Below are 21,350 nucleotides of genomic sequence, written 5' to 3'. Positions count from 1 at the left end.
GTCTCTTGCTTTACATGGTCGTTCTCCAGTTGCCTTTGTTTCCTCTTTTGCCTTTCCATTTAATTTCTTGTTCCTTGTGCTTTCTGACTTTCCTCCATGGAAGAGTCACAGCAACTCTGTCAAGCATGTTGTTTCCTCTCAGGGTCAGGCTGTAATTCTTCTCCATGCTTCTCAATCTACTGCATAAATGAAGCTATATTTTCCCACTGTAATGGTACAGAATCGTAATACCTCTTTGCTGGGGATCTAGTCCGTTTGCCACCTTTCTCTTTGCATTTCTTTTCTTCTGGAAGTACAAAGAGAGACTAATTTCTGAGAGACTCTTAGCAGGTATTTTCTTAGTGGTCTTTAAGGCTCATTTCAGAGAGACTCTTAACAGAATCACCATTTAAGAGACTTGTATGTAAAGGCAGGCTCTGTGCTTGTAGGCAGAGGCAGATTTTGTTTGAAAATTACAAAAATATAACAGGCAGAGTGAATGCATGTAACCACTTACTGCTGCAGTAAGGAAGTTATAAAGTCAGCTATAAAGCATAGGGCTTTGTATCCCTCCATATCTAAATATACATGGAAACGAAAGGACTTTAAAGAAACAAAATTTGCTCTTCTGTCCCCCTGCCTTTTTTTTTTTTTTTAAAGAAGTGGACTTGCTAAGACTCATCGAAAGATTTGGTAAATCACATATCACATCCTGAATTTATAATGACTGAAGCAGTAAGGGGAGTTAATGGAGGTAGATAGGCAGGAAAATTAGAAAAGCTCTCATGGCTTTCAGATCCCATGTAACTTCTGGCTCACTGAGAACATGATGTCTGATTGGCTGTCTCTCTTCAGGCAGGGAAATGTCCCATTATGCTTTTTTGAATTAGAGCAGTATCACAAGACACCAACCAGACTTTTATGGTGGAAGGAATTCTTATGAAGGTAAATTAAAATCTTTGTCTGATCTGATATCAGATTATACTGCCAGGTGCCCTCTCTGCAACAGATCTGTGGGCACTCCAAGTGAAGCTCTCTATCTGCTTGTACACTCTGTGTGTCTCATTGGCTGAACAACTATGTGGTTTTTTAAAGCACGTTTGAGCTAATTGCCATGAAACTACATGTATAACAGTGCTTATTTTCATTGCCTTAAATGCAGCTGAAAAATTAGATTCTTTTTTTACATTATTAAATTTTGTGAAATTTGCTTTACACTGTGCAGTTTTCTCCCTTTTTGGTAACTAGTACATCTGTTCCTCATGCTGCAGAGAGAGAAGGTATCATGTTTGTGGTTGATGTCATCCCAGTTCAGGGCTGTCTATGACAGGAGCCTTCTGTATAGCCTGCAGGTGGACTTTTAAGTTGTTTGCCCAAGTCATTGAGGCTGTAGGAGTCTCAGAGTTTCTAACTGTCTCTTGTTTGCCCTGGATGGGGCGAGTGTCAGAGCTCTGGGGAGCTGGAGCTGTTGCATTAAGCACGAGGTGAATGATGACAGTGAATTCTTCCTTTAGGAGCTGCACTGTTATGTATGATAAATAGAACGGTGCTGCACTTCCTTTGGTTAGCGGGCATGAGTTTAAGTGTCTTCAGGTAACTCACAATGTCTGAGCAAGGCGTGGGGGACCCATATCTGAGCTTTCAGAGGAGGTAGATAATGGGGAGTTCAGTAGTCCTGGTTTTGTCAGAGGTTTGAGGTTAAACCACAATCAAGTCACATCACTTTGTTGAACCTTTCCATTGTCTGTGGCTAAAAATGAAATGGAAGATGTACTGGATGTTGAAGTTTATGTACATAGAGGAAAAAAGTGTATGGTGTATTTATTCTGTGATGATTTCTAAGCCTCAGGATCTAGTCAGTTTGCCACCTTTCCCTTTGCATTTTTTGAAGGCAAATTTCTTTTCTTCTTCTGGAAGTACAAAGAGACTAATTTCTGGGAGAGAGACTCTTAACAGGTATTTTTTTTAAACATTTTAAAACATTTTTTAAAAAAACATTGTAAGCGTGAAGCTAACTTGGTATTATTATCAGAATTAGTGATTCTTATTTCGAGTTTAATATATTCATTGTTTTCAGTAGAGATATTTTCAAAGAGCGTATTTTTTCTCTTCCAGTTTGGTATTTTGGGTCAGATTCAGGTCTAGAGTGGGCAGGTTCAGCACCACTAAATTGGTGTCTGTATGTGGCCTCCCCCCTTTAAATAGCTGTCACTCTTTTAATTTGGAATTATTCCCCCCTTTATGTGTATGGAAGAATGGCACTGAAACCACTTAATGAGTCATACCATGTAAATAGTAGTTGAAAAGCCTATTGATGCTATTTTACCACTGCATAGGAAAGCTAGGATTATTATTTTGATCCCAAAGTGATTAACTTGTCCAAACATGGTGCAGGGAGTTAACAACTCTTCTTAACCACACATAGACCAAGCAGAGCAAAAGTGCATCTTTACAGCTAATTGGAGGTTAGCTGAGCTCTTTTCTACCTTGGGCTTTCTGCCTAATGCCACCCAGACGATCTGCCATTCCCTTGCTGCCCTCTGCTTGGGGGGATCCTGTTCTGCCCATGTCTCTCTGGCTTCCTTCAGTCCCATCTTTCCATTATGTCTGTAAACTTGGCAGATTTCTGCTGCCAAAGAGGGCTGACAAAACAGATATGTTTGCACGTGTTGCAGGTGGGTTTTGATACAAGAGAAAGCCACAGTAGTAGTAGTGGGAATCTGTGCTGATTGTCATGAAGAATTGCTGCTGTAACTAGGTTTGTAGTTGGGGTTTGTTTATCCCCTTATAGCTGAGTGGGCATTTCTTAGCAGTTTTTAAGACTCATAAAAACATGAGATGAAAAGTAGAGGAAACACGCAAACACTGGTGTCTGATTCCTTGTCCTGGTAGTTAATATGAAATGAAAGTAAATTGTGGGATAAGTTATTTTATGATGGAAACGTATTTTTTCTGCTCTAGATATTATGTTGATTAATGACATAAGTCTGAATTTTTTAGGTAAGATGCAAACACTTGTCCCAGAATTTGAGTATAGAGACTTGTAGCAAAGAACATTGAAGAAACTTTTATTTCCTTAACTGCAGCATCACGGTGTTGGAGTCTGGGGAGGGAAGGGGAAGAGATGGTTAGAACATCTTTAAGAGTTATGGAAAAAGAAGAATAAAAATAATTTAGTAGTTTGTTTCTCTGCACACTGAAAAACAATCCCATTCCATGTGCTGATTTTTGTAGAACATATTTTCTGTTCACTTCCATACTAGGCCTGTTACATTTTTGGGATCTCTGCTTCTGTCTACAGTAGGTCCTGGAATTGACTATTTCCAGCTGTTGCTTCTCACTGAGGTATTTGTTAGCTTGTTGCAGCTGGTCACTGTGTGGGTTTTGTGTTTTTGTTTTGGGTTGAGTTTGATTTTTTTTTTTTTCCTCCCCCCGTCCTCTCTCCCTGTTTTAAGGCAGTTTTGCAGCATGTCTGGCACCCAGATTTTGGATCCATACTTTCTTTTGTCCTCAACAGACAATATTTTTCTGTGTGTGAAAGAACACTTCTGGTACTTCAGATGCATGTATATAATTCAGTGCAGCCTACTTGCATATACAACAAAGAGTCCTGATTTCAAAGTTTGTACTTAATCAAAGTCTGGCATGGCAGAATTCCTGGTTTCTCAAAGGTTTTTGGGCATACTGTCATGATCTTGCAGAGGCACTGTCAGAATCCTACATGGCAATAGCCCTGAAGACATTTTCCAAGCCTTCATTAGAAATGGTACTAGTACCACAGAATGTGGAGGTGTAGTGTCTGTAGAGCATGTTTGTGCTTTCTGTCAGTGGTACATGAGATGGTGTTTGCCAGCTGGCCCAGGGAAAAGCACTGATTTGCAGTATCAGTTGAGTGCCAGCCCTTCACTCTGTTGCTGTGTATTGTCCACATCTGTCCTAATGCGTTCATTTTCTCCTTTCTGTCCTATGTGTGAGTTGCCAAAGGTGCCACATAAAATCTCAAACCTAGGTCATCTCTCACGTAGGTGTGCAATCACATTTTTGAGAAATGTGGTTCCATTTCAGAACCCCTTTCACAACAACTCTACCAATGAAATATAGTGCACCTTCAGCACATTTGGAAGGGAGAAGTGCAGCATGAAAATAAACCTATGTACAGGCTTGACTTACTGTGGTGTTTACATTAATGAACTTGATTGAACTGGATTGAACTCAAGGGCACAGATTTTATTGTGCCAGTTTGGCAGAGTGCTTTTTCTGGTGGGCTTCACGTGAGACTTACCACAATGGTATTTTTTATATGTTTCAATTTTTAGACTTTAAATTACTCTGTTTGTGGCCTTCATTCCACATTAGGGAAAAATCCTACAGAACAGTCAAAAACCTCTCATGTGAAAGGGTAGTATTTCTTTTCATCACTGTTAGAAGTAACTATCATAGTTGGCAACTTTAAGGCTTATCTAAAATCAATGTAAGTTTTCCAGAGAAACATTATACTTCTCTGCCTTGTGTTTTAAGCTGGAATGAGTTTTGTTTTATTTTTGAATGGTTCAGTCAATGGAATTGCTCTTTGGTAAATTTTGAGTTGATTATTCTTTTACTGTACATCATCTTATTGTCATGAACTGCAATAGAAGTTCCTAACTTGAAATGACTACATGTAGAGAAATACCAGGAGAAAATGCTGCTGTTCATGTGCAGTCTTTTGTGGGGAGGAGTTGGAAATAGCATTTGATGTGGAAATGCTTTGGGTTTGGTCAATATATTAGGATCCCCTAATAAAAAGACAAGTTTTCAGGAAACCCAGGTCCCTGAGACCGAAGTAAAGTATGAAGCAACAAAGACGCACTCTTGGTGGAGGAGGATCAGGTTAGGGAGCACTTGAACAAACTGGACATCTGTAAGTCCATGGGGCCCAAGGGATCACATCCGTGAGTTCTGCGGGATCTGACTGGTGTCACTGCAAGGCAGCTGTCAATGGTCTCTGAGAGGTTCTCATAGTCAGGGTAGGTGTCTGAAGATTGATAAAGCAGATGTCTTCCAGAAGGGGACCTGTGGGCTGCTCAGCCTCACCTCAGGAGGTGAGATACTGGAGCAACTCATTCTGGAAATAATTTCCAGAAGGGTAAAGGACAGGAAGATTATTAGATGTTTTCATCCTGGTTTTGTGAAGAGGAAATCATGCTTAACCAATCTGATGGCTTTCTATAATGAGGTGAGTAGTTTGATGGATTAGAGCAGTGCATTCTGTTTAGCTTGGCTTCAGTAGGGCTTTCAGTGGTACCTCTAATAAACAAGCCAAGGAAGTAAGGGTTGGATAAAGGGACAGTGAGGAGGACTGAGAGTGGCTGGGCCCTGGCAGTTGTGAGGAGTGGCAGGAAGTCCAGCTGGAGACAAGTCGCTAGTGCAGTGCCTCAGGGTTCTGTGGCCAAGCACCAATTAGCATCTTAATTAAAGACCTGGATGGTGGGACAGTGTGCACCCTCATCAAGTTCATGAATGATACAAAGCTGTAAGGAGTAGTTGATGTGCCAGGTGCTTGTGCCACGAGCCAGAGGGACCTGGACATGCTAGAAAAATGATAGAGAACGACCTCTAAATCTCTCCGTGAGGGGAAATAAAAAATCCTGTGCCTGGGAAGGGCAATCCCATGCACCAGTATATGCTTGAAAGCAGCTCTGCAGAGAAGGACCTTGGGATCCTGATGGTCACCAAGCTGATCATCGGTCAGGAACACAGTTACAGTAGGAAGGCCAAAGCAACTTGGTCTGCGTTAGGAAGAGTATGGAGAGTGGGTTGTGCCCTGGTGAGACCATATCTAGGGTCCTGTCCTGGGGTTTCAAGTAGAAGAGAGTCTTGGTCATGCTGGCATGAATCCAATGAGGAGCCATGGAAACTACTAAGGCACTGGGGTATCTTTCCTCTGGAGAGGGATTGAGAATTGGGACTGTTCAGCCTAGAGAAGGTTTGGAGTTCAGGGGGCTCTGGTCTTATCAAAGTGTATAAATACGAGAGGTGTTTATTGAGGAGATGAAGATGGGGAAGCCAGGCTCTTCTTGGTAATGTGCAGTGACTGGTCTGGGTAGTGTTCAGCGACAGAGAGGCAAGGAGCACGAAATAAAGTGCATGAAATTCCATCTAAACACACAAAGAAAAGTAAGTTTGTTCTTGCAAGGATAGGTACAAACCAAAGTAGGCTGCCCAGAGTAGTTGTGGAGAGAGTCAAGGCAAGACTTGGCATGGTTATGGGTAGCTGGGTCTAGGTGACCCTGCTGGAGCAGGGGATCTCTAAGGGTCCCTTCCAACTCAAAGATTCTGTGATATTCCCTTGAAAAGAAAACAGTCACTCCTGAATTGGTCCTTGTTTTGCACTTCTCTGACAGCACACACAGATACAGAGTGTGACATGACATCTGTTTGATAGCATTGTTCTGCAGTTTGGATTGCCTTTGCCTTCCTCTGCCACATCTGCTGGCACTGCAGCACACTTGGTCAGAATTTTTATGTCACCTGCTAATGCCCCTTGGTACTTGCTCTGATTTTCCGAATATTTCTAACCAAGGCACTGACTGAGTCCAGGTTTTGAGTTTAGGAATTGCAGAAAAGCTGCATAAAATGTGATCTTACTAAAGACCTAATTCTATGGTATTTCAGTGACTTCAGAGGAGTAAATCTTGTTCCTAACAGGTAGTCAAGTACATGATTTGAAACAGATTTCTTTGTGAACTTGACAAGACTTTTTTTCTGAGGAAGATAATGTCATCTTTGGTGGGTGGAGAATATGCTCTCTTTCCTAGGGCAAAAAAAATACCTTCAGAATAACAGGCTGATTTTTTTTCCTAGGTCAAAGCTGTGAGTTCTAAAAGGGCACATTCAGTAACTTCCTCTTCTTTTCCTGCACTCACAATAAGCTTAGCATGGTCCCACTGCTATGTGCTTTCTTATTAGAGGTGTGAAGGAAAACAAATGAAGAAGGTGAATTTGGTATTTTTGCATTTCTCCTATCATCAAGAGTAGTGTTTTCTGGTTTGGTTAATGAACTATGCATCAATTTTTCTCTTTAGCAAAAGGTCACTTTGATCTCAGAACTGTGCCAAGTGGCTTTAAGGAGGTGTTAAATTGGAATGATAAATAAAGCAATTTAAAGTACATGAAGTACATTTGGGTAAAAATTCCTCATCACAGATATCTATCATTTCAGTACCTATGCAACCTTGTAACTGAAATCCACTGGGAACACATTCTTGGCTAACCTAAACAAATCTGCTTTCTCTTAGCAGCATTTTGGTAACAGATGTAGACCACAGACTGAACTTTGCAGATTGTGTATTGGAATTGAGATGTTTCAGCTTAATTCAATAAATGTTAACAACAGTTAACTAATTGCACAAAAAACATGCCCCAGATTGTGAGGAAATAAAGTTACTGTTTATGGTTCTACATTTTTGTCTTTTTCAACCTGGAGCATCTTGGCATTGTTTATTACTTTAAAGGGAAGATTATGGCATTTGACTTTCATTTTGTTTTTTTGAAATCCAGTTCTTCTAAATCTTGCTGTAGATGTTATAAAAAAGGCAGTACATGTATTTGAAGACAGAAATTTTTGTCAAATAGACTCGGGTGATAACTTTATTTTTTCACAACTGCAGCATTTGAATAAACATTAAACAAACAGGTTGAAAATTCATGTTAGCATTGCTCCAGGGTGATGTAAATTATATATCCATCACTTAAGCACTTAGCCTGTTCTCATTGACCTTGATAGCAATTACAGCAGTCATGTTTCTCTATTGGGATCTGAAGTCTGAACAATTTATCCACTATAGGGGAGGCAAGGAGGCAAGGCTTCTACATGGACACAACTGTGTTTTTAGAGCAAAACTTCTGTGGCCATTTCAAATAAAACCAGTTTGCATTTATATTGAGCTCTTCCAAGGCTCATGAAAGAAAATGCCAAAGCCGAGGTTGTAGTTTGTGTTTTGTTTTTTTAACACCACAAGCACTGAAGGCTCACAGTTTTACTTTGTGGAGATTAGGGAGGTTTGGGGTTGGGGTAGGTTTTTTTGAGTTTTTTTAAAGTTAGCATGTAGGAATGACTGTATTCAAAGGGAAAAGAGGTACACAGGTCACTGGTGTGACTGGGCAGAGTATTCCTGCAGCAGGGAATGTATCCCCAGCCACCCTGGGTATTCCATGGCTGCTTCGGGGCAAGTATGGGGGTAGCTTGGGAGATATTTCCTTCATGTGGGATCTTTCACGGTTGGATTCTGTAAAGCAAAGGCAGGACCAACCAGGTTTGTGTGCTTTAACTATGTATCCAGTTTGTGTTGTTGAACATGTTTTTTTACATACAGAGAATTTTAACAAACTGATACCAGTGCCTCAAACTCAGGAATTAAACAGGCCACATTAATTGCCTTTAATAAGCTAGACACTATCTTGCAGTACTGTTTTCGATAATATTGACTCTCTCCTTCTCTATTGTCCTTTTATTTTTCCCTATATCATGTTTGAAGTAACTTCCTTTGTTATGTGTTTTGCACACTGAAAAGATAATGTGAGGAAATGGTGACAAGTTCTACAGAGGACTCTTGAAACTCATTTTTGTGGAAGTACAGTGATGGATTGTTTTGAGTGCCAGAGTAAGACTTCTCTCTAGGTCAGGTGAAAACAACTAGAATTTAACTTTATCTCTTAAAATCAGAGCTACCCAGTGCAGTTTCCATGGCAGCAAGTTGAACCAGTAGTGGTGTTTTTTTCAGTGTACTGTGTCTTAATTGTAGAAGTGGCAACTCGAAGTGCATGAAGAAGACTTCCTTCTCTTTCTTTAGGGGCCTTTGGCAGTTTATTCTTGAGAAATGTCCAGGCTTTTCCTTCCAAATGGTTTGCCATCTGTAGGCACTTCTCTCACAGACCCTCAGGAGATTTTTGAGTATTCCAGCAAAAGAGTATTAGGTAGTATTGAACATCTTTCACCAGCCCTTTGAATAGGTCAGGATTTTTCCTGTAATTTGTTTCAACAATACCTTTACATTTTATTTTTTAGCAAAACTGCAAAGAGAAATGAGAAATGAGCTGGGTCTTTTAGCCTGGAGAAGAGATGACTGAGAGGGCACCTTATCTTATTAATGCATAAAAGGGTGGGTGTCAAGAGGATGAGACCAGATTATCTTCAGTGGTGCCCAGACAGAGCAAGGGGCAGTGGGCATAGAAACTGAAATACGGGACATTCCATCTGAATATGAGCTGCCAACTCCCTCAAAGTTTTTCATTCAGATTTATACAGCTTATGTAGCACAAGCATCCTAGACTGGATTTCTGGTGATGCCCTGAAGCCATGTGGATTCTAGTTTGGTCAGCATTCCCATGGTTTATTCATGATCTGTAGGTGTCTTCGTTTGTATCAAATGGATATCAGAAGGGTTTTTTTGCCATTACAAAGTGATTTTGCTTGTCAGGTTAAACTATAATAGCTAATACCTTTAGGCTTTTAATTTCTTTTGTGTTGGCCTGCCTAGGAAATAACATTTATTTTCTTTAAGTAAAAATAAGTGAAATGTCAGCTAGCACTCCCTAAATAACTTTGTGTTGGAGAATGACTGCAAGTGGCAATGAGAGATTCTTAGAGACTTTTAGGAGGGTAAAAATGTATTCCTCAACTCCTGTTCTGTATCATATAGCATCCAAAAGAGAGGAATTAGTCTGCTGCATTTTAGTGGTTTACACTGAAAAGGACTCATTATCCTGCAAATATTTCAGTCATTTGTACAAAGTTAATATAGGGCATGTATTTTTTATGACTTGTAATAGTACAAATATTTACAGAAGGTCTCATTCAGATGTAGTATCATTTTAGTATTAACTGTTAAGCTCTTCTTATATAAGATCAATATTTAAGAATTGGATTCAGATATTTAATTTTGCAAGATACAGAGCTTTACCAAATATAAAAATATTCCTTCAGTATATATTTTTCACCTCTAAATTGAGTACAAGTTCGTTGTCCCTTGGAAGATAAAGTAACATCTTTATTAGGGCTCACAGTACTTTTCACGGGTGAGATCTAAGTGCTTTTTGCCAATTCAAGTGTGTCTTCTGCAGTCAAGACATTTTGGTTTAGAGAAAGCTCTACATTCAGAGCTAATTCCAAATTCTAATTCAGTAAAAAAGCTTTAAGCAAATACAGCAATCATAAGTGTTCACCCCATAAATTTAACTTGAATAGCCTTCCATTATTTTTACTTAATATTTTTTAAATATTGGTTGCATACTGTTTAAATTTCCAGGAGTTTGAGGCCCAAGTTAAACAGTGACTAGTATGCTCAGCAGCAAGGGAAGGAAGGTGTCTATAGCAAATTGGTTCTGTGGCTGTCATGAGCAGATTGTCCAGGCTCCACACATTGCCTTTCATTCCACTCCGTTGTCTGAGAACAACTGTGACTTTGGATCTGAAGGTTTGTCACCACAGATAAATTTTGTGACAATAGCTTTTCATCTCCTAGGTCAGGATTAAATTATATATCAGGCTGCTTCAAGTTCTGAGCTTTTATATTTAGGACAGCTTTTCTTTTGAAATCACTACTTTCAACATATCTTTATTTTATAATACCTTAAACTTTGTATAATTTACTCTAATCTTTAGAAAGACGATTTTGTGCAACAACTGCTCATTAAATATTTATTCTTACTTGATAATGCATAACAAGAAGCTATTTTTAGTTTAAATATTCATAAAACTTCAAATGTTCATAGTTACAGACCCCCAAATCTATTATTGCTCTGCAGTATATTTTGCTTGTCTTATTTGTATGGTGCGGCGTTAAACACACAATTTTTATGATGGTATGGCGAAGATACTTTACTACAAAAATTTAGGGTTTTTAAATTGCTAGTTTGGTGTGAGTTTATATACTTGTGAGGCACAACAAATGTGTTTAACCACCATAGACTACGACAGGAACAGGCATCAGATGTAATTAACTACGAGCCCCATGGTGTGGGCACTTACTGTTTTTTTAAAAACTTATTGGTTTACAATTATGTAACTTGTTTTATACCTTTAGTTTAGTTGAGTCATTTTCAGAATGCTTTTTTAGTTAGCCAGAATAACAGAAGTGAGTAAGGATTTTGCAAAGGCAGCAAGGCCTTTCCACTCCGCAACAGTATGGGATTATTTTCCCTTCCATGACAGATGGGTATATTGGCTAGAAATTCTTTATCAAGTATTATACAAAAATACATGGCAACATCCAGTGGCCAGGGTGATAGATAGTTTTGGCAGGATGCTTCTGTCACACATAGGCTTCATTCTTGTCCCCAGATCTCACTGCTGCCCTGGACAAGCTTAGGTGGGGTCTGCATGCTCTTGCCTTTCCTACCATGGAACAGACTGTGACAAAGCGCCCATAGGGACAGGTGATTGTAGGGTGACAGGGGAAAGGCCTCTTTGTGCTCAGGCATTGCAAATGTGGACACTGATGGCAGTTTTTGCTGTTTGCTTGTGTTGCTTAGGCACTGGATTGGGACTGGGCAGTGCCACAAGAGCCCCAGGAAGCTGTGCCCGGGTTTCACTGGGATGGCAGGTATGTTCCACATCCCACACACTGTGACAGAGCCTCTTGTCCCCTTAGAGTAGGGGCAGCGTGACACCACCCTTTCTGCCAGAAAGGTGTGTTCAGCCCTTGCTGGAAGTGGCAATCCTGGAAGAGTGTCACCCAGAGCTTGTTCCTAACCTGGGACTGAACGGCCTTTCCTAGAGCTGATGTGTAGACCTGCTTATATGCAGAATATTCTTGCTATAACATTAAAATTTGGCTTTGAAAAGAGTTAATTACTTAGAAAGCTAGATAAGAATCTAATTTTTAAAAAAAGTAATCTATTACTATTTAATTCAATGGATACAGGAAATAAAAAGGAGAGTAAGGTGTCTCAAACACCTGTTTTATTTGTCGAGGAAAAGGGCTCTGCAAACTCAAACAGATACAGCTTTGAGCTAGCTGGGGGAATTGGCTAACGTTCACACACATGCCCACAATTTTTTAAATTGCCTTATTTTCTTCTTTTGCCATGAAATTCATGTCTTGTTGTGCCTTTTATCTAATTATGCATCAGCTTTTGATGGAGTGGCAGTGAAGTATTATCTCTTTTTTTCTCTTTTTTTTTAATGCCTCATTTAACAGAACTACTTCTCATGCAGTATATTATAAAATTTAATGTAATATAAAATTTCTGTCTTTCTTGTGGTTCATTTCCCTTGTAAAGAATACATAAAACATCTTTTTCACAAAATACATTTTTCTCAGAACTTTTATAGTGATGTTCCTCTCCCAGTTGATTTTTTCCCATTCTAAAATTATGTGCCTGAACAACAAACCAAACAAATTTTATTATCATCCTAGAATATGTGCAGAGGTTGTTTTTCAGACTCTCATGTATCTTTTTGTTCTTCATTTTTAAACCAGATGAAGATAAAATATTTTTAATGTTAAACCAGAATAAAGCATACATAAATCAATTAAACTTCACTCTCATCTTACTTTTAAAAAATGGTTAGTGCTTCATACCTCTAGTGCTCTGTAAAGAGCAATATGAATAAAAATACCTTTTCCATATTTTTTAATACAAGATTTTTTGAGAAGGGCTGGCTCTGATGTTCAGCAAGTCAGTTTGGAATGTGGCCACCCCAGATACCTCAGCCTGGCTGTAGGCTTTCACTGTGTCCTTGCAGTCATGTAGGGAAGTTAGGGGAGTGATGAACTCTCATAGCAACCCTCAGGTTCCTGTTGCTGGTTTTAGCCCTCTGAGAGTTTGTTGCCTGCCTCTGCTCTCCACAGGCAGAATGAGGTTGCCTTTGGAATGGCTGGCTACAGAAAGAGGTAAAATGACTGGCTTGGAATAGCTGCCTAAGTATAAAGGAGAATTTATCTGCCCAGCTTTTGGCTGATCCACATAATGAATCCTACTTTGATAATTTTTAGGTTTAGGCTCTCAGTCATGCTTACACTTGGTTGTTTTAATAAGATGTAAATATCAGTAAAATTGCTTGTACTTACGTCATATAATCCAAAACCAACATTCTCTTCTATTTTTTCCTCTGTGTTCTCATATTTTCCTGGTTTATCCTTAGCCGTTTTCCCCAGCTGAAAGAACAGCAGCAATGCAAAATGCAGATTTTGCTTGTACTTGAAATCTACATATGTATGCTTATAAGACCAAGTAAATGTTTGGACATGTTTCATGCATCAAGAGTGCCTGGTTTCCGTGGTGATGGATTTCATATTGGTTGCATATCCAGCTCGGTGGTATGTATTCAGCCTTGAAGTGTAGACATCCCTTTTGTATTCCAAACTGTGCTGCCATCCATGACTGATTTTGGAGTTACATCCATACAGGGTGTGGTATTTGCAGTGGCAGTCACTGTCTGGTGGGAAGAGTTTCTGGAAGTGGTCAGGTGCTCACAGACTGACTCCATTGTCAAGGATATGGTGCTGTTCTTACCCCAGGAGAAGAGCAAAGCCATTTCCAAAAGCAGGATGAGTGTTGTCTTGATGCATGAGTGAGCCTGTGGATAATGGAGTTGGTAGTAATGGTTCCTACTGAACTGAGTAACTCAGGGAGCACTCTGACCCCCCAAGGTCAAGGGGTTTGGGCTCTTTGGGATTCCAGCTCAGTAACCAGGATATTGAGAAGGATTTAAATACACCTCACACCTGTTTGCATTTGCCTAATTTTCATAGTGTATTTCTGGAAGACTTACAGTAACATCAAGAATTGTGAGAATATGCCAAGATGGTTGAAATCTCCAGCTAGCCTTCTCTTACTCTGTTTTCATTTGGACTGATGCAGTTGCTTGCATTTGAGGTCAGCTGTTTTAAAGTACTTACGTGAACAGATATTTTCAGTTACAAGTGTTTTGTGGTGCCTCTAAATGTAAATAACTCCCTTGTTTAGCATTAGATGACCAACATATACAAAGATTCACAGGCTAGCTAATTAGAACACAGGAACAGGTTAGTTTTTGTGACTGCAGAACAAATAATGTAACAACCACACTACATGATTAATTACACATTTCAGCACAAGAAATTTGAAGAGATGTAGCTAATGGATTGCAAGACTGGTTGTTGGCTTAAAAACGTATCAGGAGTGTTGACACCTAGAGACTAATGAACTGATAAATTGAAGAGGACCTGTTTTTTCTCAATCTCTCATCATTTTCTCAGCCACATACCCTTTACTGGGCCGCTGCTATTGTTTGTAGGTTCTGCCTTTCTAGGATAGGTGCTGGTTTTCATTTGTTTGGCTTTTAGCAAATCAAGAGAACGATCCGGTATAGCCTCTGTCAAGCTGTTGATGGAATCTGATTATAAACTGTCATGTTGATCCTGTCACTTGTTGAGGGATTCTCTCTCCTGTCTGTGTCATAGTGGCAGGCGTAAAGAACTTCAAGAGTTCTCTTGCAGCCAATGAGAAAATACTAAAAAATTAACATTAGAGGCAATAGAATGTTCATCTGAGAGGGAAAACTGTAAACTTACCCTGTTTTTCCTTTGTTCTGCTCTTTCAAAATTCTTTTCCAGTGTTTTTTTGCCAGCGTGTTCCATTGCTTCCTTCCCTGTCCTCACTCTCACATAACCTTCCCCTTCCTGAGGAGCTTTGTATTTTCTTTTTCAGAACATTCATAATCATTTCCCTGTCTCATTCCTGTCTCTTTGCTTACATTCCTTTCCTGCTCCCGAGACCTTTAAATTCATTCTCTTATCAAAATTAGCTATTTTTTTCCTTTTCAAATGAATTCCACTCCATTTGTTGTGTCCATCAGCTGAAACCCACAGCCATGTGCTCACCTACAGCCAGTGGTGGCAAATCTTGGGCTGGTGGAGGGAGTTAGCAAGGTGCAAAAGCTGCAACTTCTTTGTTGGAGGGGAAGGAATGTGAGAAAAGCCTCCTTCATGTTCTTCACTCAGGTGCTGCAGACTTCTTATTTTAACATCTTATTATCTCACCTGTGAAAAAGTTACCATGGACTGTTATCTTGACAAGCTAGGTAAACACTTGGAAAAGAATTCAGCAATTACCAAACTACTGTATCCTGATAGAGACCTGATTGAATACAAGAAAAGAATTTTCATAGTTAAATGATAGAGATCTGTGATTGCTCTCTCATAAGATGTATTGCATAAACTCCTGTGGCACTTAACCAGTAAAAAAGGGCAATATCTTCCCAGGTGTTGTCCTGCAAAGCATATCAGAAAGTAAGCCTGATACCAGACGAACTCCTGGAAAAGCAGGAGCTGATTTAAAATAAAAATCTAAGGGTCTCTGTGGTATAATGACAGAAGATCCATTATGTGTGACTATTCTATAGAATCTGCTGTAGCACACATGTATAAATTTAATGTAAATGAGATGGTAGATTCAGAGTGAAGCCTATAGTAGGATGCATATTCTTGTCATTAAGACTATACCTGCATTAAAACAGTAGATGGCAAAACCAAAGATTGTATTCATGATTGCTATCTTACCTTTTAATGTCAAAACTTCCTAAAGGGCCTGCCTTAACCTAAGCATAAAGAAGATAAATGACACCAGCATTGGTTCCTTTGCCCTTCAGTGTAGTCTTTTGAATGACCACAGTTTTTAGCCAAGGGTTCTTATTTTTAGGTCATTTATTTCATCCTGTTCTGAAAGCATTGTCCCTGGTGCTTAGGGAGTTCTGGCTAATTGCATTTTTTGCCACCTGTATTTGGCTGTAACCTTTGATATAACTCTGTGTGTGATTTACATCCAGACATGGGGCACCTTCTAGCAGAGCCTCTCGTCATTGCAGAGGAAATGTTTTACTGTAGCCAGTTAATGATGGTTTATGTCCATTTTTGCCTGCTTTTTAACATTGTTCTGCACTAACTGAATTACTTCCATTAGCATCTTTGAGAGTTTGTTTAAAACAAGTTTCTTATCCAGGGCTTTGTAAAGAACCTTCTGAGAGCTGCATTTTTACCAACCTAGGAAAGTAAGGAGAAGAAAAGTTCAGTAGGGCTTCATACAGCATTACAGGTTCATGAGGTATGGGGAGAAGAGTCCTTGTCAAAGGGTGCTTATCATAGGGAGAGGACTGACTGCTTCCATTTTTGTTGTAACCTCTCTAAAAGAAGAAACTGCACCTAGATGCTGTGGGCTGTGTGACTCTTGTGAGTCCGTTAGGATAAAGCTCACAGTGAACAAAGAAATGAAACACAGTCTGGGTATTTTGAAAAGAAAAAATGAGGTTACTGGTACCTCAGAGGGAATACTTGTAATGGTGCTGTCTCCAGTGTAGAGAGAACTCGTTGCATGCATTAGCATTCATAACTCTGCTGTTTCATGCTCTGATGAGTTTTCATCTTCCATTAACACTCCTACCAACTGAGAGGAAGGTGATCTCTGGAAAAGTGATGGGAAGGGACCACAGTGCTAATCCTCACCAAAGGTCTGGGGTTTTTTTGGTAGGATTCCTGAATGCTGGGCCCAGGTTGATGCTACCACAGTAGGAGCTGCAGGCTCTCTCCTGTTCCTAACCATCCATGTTTCATGCGTGGTTTTAGGAAATGCTAAGGCTGCATGATGTTGTAGTCACATGTTATCTACATTTAATTGCAGGGAAGAGCTGGCTAAGAGCCAATTGCATGTGTCTTAATCTCAGTGGAGGAGGTGTAACTATTATTTGCTGCAAAGTAGAATTTTAATTGTCTCCATCAGATCTGCTGTCTGATCTTTCTGGCTGCCATTAGTTACTCACAGTTCATCTTTTGGGGAATCTGCACTTTATGGTGTATTGTGTTTGAAGAAGGCATGTTTAACATAAAATATATTGTACAGCAGTAGGAGAAGGAGGGAATTACATAATACAGAATTTGCATAAATAATATTAGTAATTACTTTCTCCTATTAGTAAATAAAGCACAGTTTAATAGCATGAGGCTCTTTTTGTTAGGGCTCATTTTCATTCTTAACATCCTGCAGTATTTGTGTGTTTTGTCTTTCCAGGTCAGAGCTGGTTTTATAGGTTGGTGGTAAAGAAACCAGAACTACCTCTTTTTGGCACTGACTTTTAACTATTGAAGAAGTGGCAGGTACTTTGCCAAGCTTTTCCTTCCTGCCTCCTTGTCCAGACAGACTGTGACTGAATGAAACCACCATAGCTGTAGAAAAAAGCATTCTGATTACTAAGTTAGTGCATGGTATTCTTAAATAACTACTGAGCAGCTCCAAATCTGCCACATGCCCCAAAGAAAAAGAAGTTCAGGATGGAACCTGCCATGCCTGCCATGCTGTCCACGTCTGGTAGCAAAATCCTGTCTGTGCTCACCCAGTGCTCTCTGCCCCCAGCTGCCATATCTGAGAGTCAGTCTCACAGGGTTATATGCTTGGTTGAATGCTCAGCTCAGCCACTTGACGGCCAGAATGGGAAATGAGAACAACTTGGAGCTTGTTCACAACCCTGAAGCTTCTTGTCTGTCTCTGGAATTGTGGCATTAGAAAGCCAGATCTCCATTTTGGTGTTTCATTTCACATCTTGGCTGTCAAAGCTCAGATCAGAAGGCTATGACTATTTTTTTCCATCCCATCCCACCCTGCTGCTCTCTGTGTCGGACAGTCCAGGCTGGCAGAATTACACTTGTTTTCATGTTTAGCTGTAATTATCTTAAATGAACATTCTGCTTAGTCTAAGACCAAGAACAATCAATTACTGTCTCAGAAATGTCTCTGAGAACGAGACCCAGGCACTGGCTGCTGTTTTCATTTGAGGAGATGTCGAGAAAAACTTGAGCCAGCCAGAGCTGTGGAGTGTATCTTCCTGCCTCTGTCTTTTCAACTGTGCTCACAGAGAAGTCAGTGATGTAAACTACATCTCAAATTCAGTATCATTCAGAGACAACCTAAAACCATAAGTTGTTTTCACACAAAACCACCAAACTGCTGAGGTCTCCTGGTTGAGACTGGATAAAAAGTAAATGGTTTGGAAACACATCTTCATTTAGAGTGTCAGAAAGACAAGTCTGCATCAGATTGTTCTCCATTCAGCCACTTCCAATGGCTTTTTGGATTGTTATGATTTTGACATAAACCATGTAGGTCCTCAGAGTAAAGTCAGACTTTCTCTCACACCTGGGGTCTGGGTATTCCTGTTTCTTTTTACTCTGTGGGCTGTCTGCATGCAATGTTTGTCATTCTCCCTCCTGTTTCGCCTGCACTCTTAGCAGCCTTTCGTCCATTGAACAGTGAGTGCAGCTCAGAAGAGATTCCTGCATCTTGCACCTTTCCCCAGAGATATCTGTCTGACCCAAATTGCAGTACTTGGTGCAAAGAAAAGAGGCATTTTTATCGCTTCCAGCTGCACCCCCCCCAGCAAAATGTAGTATTCAACAATGAACAATGTATTGTGAACAAATGAAGCAGACACCTCTACCATCATCAGCTGATTTTAGGAGCAAAGATGGTTTTTATAGTTCATAGTAAGTTGTAAACTTACACTTCTGTCAATAAATGCAGTGCATTTTAATTCCTATTTGAAATTAAAAGCTTACTGAGTATAAGACATCTTTGCTATCCTCAAATAATCCATAAGCAAAAAAAATTTCCTTCATGCCCTGCTCCTAAAATGCAGTATTCCAAGGTCTCTGTGGCCATTTAACACCGACCGAGACTTTCTATGGAGTCTCTGCCTTGGCCAAATATGAAATAACTTTAGGTGGTTGCACACAGAAACTTAATGACAAAAAGCAAATACAGGAGGAAATTCTCCAAATCCAACAGTATGTGAAGTCTTGCCTTCCCCTGCACAGTAGGGGCTGTAGCAGAACTGTTTCACCAGAGTATTGTGAAGGCATCTGGTCACTGACTGCCTGGCCACTGTTCTCCTGCTTTAAAGCATATGTTCAGGCTGGTTTCTTGAGATCCTGTGGGAGGGAAGAGTGCTGCATGAGAGGCATATATGGCCTTTTCAGTATGAGGGGAGATAACAGGAGTTGGAAAAGTCATTTAACATCAAACTTTGTTGTTGTGATGTCTGCTTCGCAGTTTGTGATGTTGTAAATCATGAAGCAGAAAGAAGAAACCTGACAGCTCTCTAGGAGAGTTTGCGTAGACTTAGTCTGGCCTGTGTTTTAGTCTGTAGACATGATTTTCTGCCACATTCTGGTTCCTCCTGTTAAAAAGAATTTGTAAAATTTTTTTGGCTGTGTCAGCACTGCCAGTTCAAAAGCTAATCTAGCAGTAAATCAAGATGCTCTGTATTTGGGTGTTCTGCTGTCATAGAGCCAGGGAGACTTCTCTCTGTCACTTCACTTGATCTTAAAAAGAACTTCACTGCTCTTTCTGGAGTGGCTCCAATCAAAGGGAGGAGCACTGTGTTTGTACAGACTGACTTTGGTCACGTCTCTTTGTTGCCTGTTAAAAAGGAGGTGCCAACTCAGTTGAGCCCTGCTGATTTGCAGGTGATGAGAGAAGAGACATGCTAAGCAGGTAACGAGCACAGCTGGAATTTATACCTGCTAGAAACAAAGTATCATCAGATAAATGCATGTAAAGGTGGCTCACACAACACGTGGAGCTGTTTTCTGTCTTGCTCTGAGCTCAGAAATATGTGGTGTGCAAGCAGATTTGTGTCACATGGCAGTGCTGGGTGCAGGGAGCAGTTTTGAGGCAAGAAGTCCACTGTAGCTGTTTCCCTAAGGAAAAGGAGATGGTGTGTGGATGTTTACATGTACACAGGACAGACAGTGCCTGGGCAATGACTACATGCTTCACTAAGCTCTCTGCTCATAGGAAGAGAGAGGTCTGCCCTGGTGTCAGTGGGGGCATTTGCCTCAGTGTTTTCTCTATTATCTTATGAGATTTTCTCAAAAGATTGGTATTTTCCCCTGGTAGTGTAAGTGGTCCAGTAAATAAGAGGACCGGATGTCTTGCCTGTACTGTGATGTTCTTGAGGGGACAGATGTTGGGTTGCTGAGATGTGGCTTGATGGAGATGGTGACACGGGTTGTGTCTGATGAGAACTCTTAACAATGGACATTGGTAACTCCAGGTAAAAGCGTCAGGCTCCGAGGTCACCTGAAAGGTCTCGGCAATTAGGCTAATCCTTTAACATGTCCTAAGGGCAAGTCCAAGAAGAACTGGCCCACATGGCCCTGCAGGGGGTAGCAATTAATCTGTTTGTAAGGCTGAACAAGTAGGTAAGCTGCAGAGCGAAGAGCTGGATAAATCAGAGGCATTGGCTGAGTGTCACCAGGCTGCAAAGTTCTGCAAAAGTAAAGAGAAAAGGGGTCTTGCCATGAGAAGTAACGAAAACTTCCCCAGGATAACGGTAGCTTTATGGCTTGTCTGAGAGGGGCTTCCCTTTGACCAGTGCTCACATGGAATACCCATGGAACTTAACTTTTGGGTAATAGAACAGTTTTAAAAAGCTAAACATCTGTAAGACTTAAAAGGTGCAGAAAGGAGTAAGATAAGTGTTAGTATTTCTCTGGCCTTGTTTGCTTATCCAAACATGCACAGCAAATAAAGCCCAAGTATTATAGTCTGACAACAGAAACTTGCAATAGCTGTCTTCTGTGAGAGCGTTGCTTTCCTTTCCTACTAGCATTATTTTAATTGGTTAAATTGTGACATTCAAAAGAAGACAGACACCTGCCTATATTAAATGGCTGTAGAAATTGATTGACCAGCAAGTGGTCAATGTAAATTTAAACGGAACTGAAAAATCCTTATTCATTATTAATAGGCCTTGTTAAATCCGTACATTCAGTACTAAAGCCAGTGTTAGCTTTTATTTGATGCTAAAAGCCAGCTCTGCATTTTCTTGTGCATGTCAGTGGCTGGTCTGTGATTAGTGAAATGCAGCATGGTGCCTCCTTACCTCCACGAGGATCAGAAGTGCACAGACCTGTGCTCTGAGCTTGTCCAGCAGAAAGGAAAAGGGCACCAGTTCGAGAAAGCATGTGGCACCAAGGAGAACTGCCCACTGAGGCCAGTGGATTTCCTGCCATGGCACCTGGTGTAGCAGAACTAGAGTTAGGTAATACTTGTGTCACAAAATCCTTCTTTGGTTACACTGAACAATTGAGTTCTACAGAAGTTGTGAAGCCAACCAAGGTGGGAAGCTCTTGCTATCCATGTTTTTATTTTTGAAGTGACCTAAATATAGATCTGATATGATTTGTGAATGTGCACTGTCCTGTGAAACTAGAAGAATAAATGTTAGCCTTCTAATATTTAATTTTAATTTGGGAAGTTCAAAATATTAATATTTCTAGGTTCATTTAAGGTACCTGTTTGAGAATTTGTACCCATGTTAACAACCTCTCATGCAGTACTGGCACTGGGAGCTGTTT

General features: G+C 40.2%; 1 protein-coding gene across 1 annotated transcript in view; it reads left to right on the top strand.

Annotated features, from left to right (window-relative positions):
* The window catches only part of LOC146442913 (uncharacterized), a 242,798-nt gene that overhangs the window by 19,850 nt on the left and 201,598 nt on the right, over positions 1-21,350 (top strand). The window contains exon 2 of the mRNA XM_085049734.1: positions 11,491-11,561. The gene's annotated coding sequence lies outside the window, so the exon portion shown is untranslated. The remainder of the gene's footprint in view (positions 1-11,490; positions 11,562-21,350) is intronic.

The sequence above is a fragment of the Lichenostomus cassidix genome, chromosome 1Ab (genome assembly GCF_008360975.1).
Source record: "Lichenostomus cassidix isolate B80296 chromosome 1Ab, HeHo_3.0, whole genome shotgun sequence".
NCBI classification, from domain to species: Eukaryota; Metazoa; Chordata; class Aves; order Passeriformes; family Meliphagidae; genus Lichenostomus; species Lichenostomus cassidix.
Note: the sequence above shows the minus strand (reverse complement) of the source record. Positions and strands in the feature narration are given on the sequence as shown.